This window comes from Castor canadensis, chromosome 12, assembly GCF_047511655.1.
Source record: "Castor canadensis chromosome 12, mCasCan1.hap1v2, whole genome shotgun sequence".
NCBI classification, from domain to species: domain Eukaryota; kingdom Metazoa; phylum Chordata; class Mammalia; order Rodentia; family Castoridae; genus Castor; species Castor canadensis.
In genome coordinates, this window is record NC_133397.1 from 112,761,193 (window position 1) to 112,763,779 (window position 2,587).

The following is a 2,587-nucleotide window of genomic DNA, read 5'->3' on the forward strand; positions in this document are numbered from 1 at the left end:
GAGAAAACATACAGAAAGGAAAATGTAGGCATTAAACCTATATGATGGATCCACATCATTATGGCTTACTGTGAAACAGAATGTGTGGGAGTGTTCCAGATATCAGGCAGAAAACAAATGAATCGAAATGCTGTGGAAAATGCAAAGCTTTCAGAAGATGGAATGAGTGTTGCCATCCATCTAGCAGACCTTCCCAACATGCATGTGTTACAGCAGGTTTAGTGGATGTCATAACAAATCTGAAAGACACTGTCATTGTATTTATCAAAAAGAAGCATTTGTTTGAGAATTCCAGGCTTCTGCAGTCTCCACCAGGTGTTCTTCTCTATGGGTCTCCAGGCTAGGATAAAATGTGTATTGCTAAACTACAGCCAAAGAAACAAGCTGCTGATTCATAAACCTTCAGACTTCTACGCTGACAGGTAAGAGATATGGAGACTTAGAAAGAAATTGATTTTTAACCAGGCTCAGTGGCTCACTTCTGTAATCCTAGCCACATAGGAAGCTGAGATTGAGAGGATCTTGCTTTAAGGTCAGTCTGGGCAAATAGTTTGGAAGATCCTATCTCCAAAAAAGACAGGGCAAAATAGACTGGAGGTGTGGCTCAAGTGGTAGAGTGCCTGCTTTGCAAATGTGAAAACGTGACTTTAAACCCCAGTCCCACCAAAAGAGGAAGGAGAGAGCAAGAGAGAGAGAGAGAGAGAGAGAGAGAGAGGGAGAGAGAGAGAAGGAAGGAAGAAGGGAGGGAGGAAGGGAAGAAGGGAGGGACAGAAGAAAAGAATTGGCTACTTCTGCTCTCTCCCTAGCCATAAAACTTCAGCTGCCCACCATCTTTATAGGTAAAATAGATTCCTTTCCATGAAATTGTTCAAACTCTGACCGTGAAGCTATGGTCATGGTGAGAGCTCAGGTTGTGAGTCTCTGCGAAGGACTGTATACTGATGACAGATGCTGGTGACAGGAGCTACTCATTGTCCCCAAGACCTTGACTCGGCTATAATGAGGAAAATGCTTGCAAGGTTTTCATATCAACCAGCCTGCTCTAAAACAAAGAGAAGCAACCTTGAAGCTCATATTGATTGATAAATGAAAATGTGGATAGGTGGGTCGACCTGGTAGAAGTTGCCCAGGAAACAGATTTTCAGGAAATGACCTTCAAGAGATGTGTGGAGATGCTGCCATCTTACCTGTCAGGGAATATGTTAATTCTCCATCACAAGAAAGTCATGGCAAAGATGAAATTCAGAAATCTAGCTACTGGGGAGGTAGAGAGTGAAAGGACTGTGGTTTGAGACCAGCACAGGCAAAAAAGTGCATGAGACCCCATCTCAATCAATAGCTGGGCACAGTGGTACACTCCTGTCATCCCAGCTACACAGACAGCTTAAATAGGAGGATCGTAGTCCAGGCCAACTTGGGCATTAAGAGAGATCCTGTCTCAAAAATAACCAACACACAAAGGGCTGGGAGCATGGTTCAGGTAGTAGAGCACCTGGCTACCAAGCACAAAGCCCTGTGTTCAATCCACAGGACCACCAAAAAAAAAAAAAAGAAGATTAAATTTGGCCTGTGCAACAGCAGGAACTGTGTCAGGCAGTGGACAGATGAACGAGTCAAGGGATATTCCAGAATGTTTTAACTCATGTATGTTTAGATTAGGAGTAAAGATTACATGTACAGTTCAGTGATCTAGTTTGGTGGGCCTTCTTATCACTTAATGGAATAGAGTGGAAAGAGTTCTCTGAAAGCAGAGAGGGAGTTTCATATTTTTGGTTTTTTACCCTGAAATCTAAGTTATTGAAGTACAGTTGCTACACAATCAGTATTACTACAAATCACAAGGAGGAGGCCGAGCAAGGTGGGGTGTGACTATAATCACACTTGCTAGGCAGGTTTGTTAGGCAGTACTTGTTGAGGCTAAGGCAGGAAGATTATGAGTTCAAGGTCAGCCTGGGTTACATATAAACTGATCTTAAACTAATATGTGATTCATTCAGTCATTAGCGTGGAACTGGAGAGTGCTTAGAGGCTGGTTCCTGGACACGTGGGTGTGTATGTACGTGTGTATATTGCATGTATACATCCACATGTTTTATTGACATTCTGCAGATATATTTGAGTACAGAAACTTATTTACTCTAACTGCTGAATTCAAAAGTATCAAATAGTATGCAGCAAAACTAAGATTTAAGGTACTGTCTAACCAGTACAGTGATTCAGCCACTTCTAGCTGTCATTTGTTTTAGACTTTTTTTCTTTTTCTTTTTTCTTTTTTTTGATACTGGGGTTTGAACTCAGAGCCTCACACTTGCTAGGCAGGTGCTCTACACTTGAGCCATGCTGTTGAGGGATTCTCAAGCTGAGATACAGGACACTGAGGCAGTTTAGCAGGAAGCAATGTTTTATTGTGCCGGTACCACTCAGCAAACTTACATCCAAAGGCTGAGCCCCAAGAACAAAGAGGTGTCACCTTACATACCCTTGCAAGCAGGATACAGAAGCAAAAAAGCAAAGCTCAACCCACATATGGCTGCATGTGACTTCATCAGCCTTGTAAGCAGATTACAGAAGCAAAAAAGCAAAGCTC

General features: G+C 42.4%; 1 pseudogene; it reads left to right on the forward strand.

Annotated features, from left to right (window-relative positions):
• The first annotated feature begins 327 nt into the window (after positions 1 to 327).
• On the forward strand, positions 328 to 1,659 carry LOC109699592 (outer mitochondrial transmembrane helix translocase-like; annotated as a pseudogene).
• Positions 1,660 to 2,587: the final 928 nt, after the last annotated feature.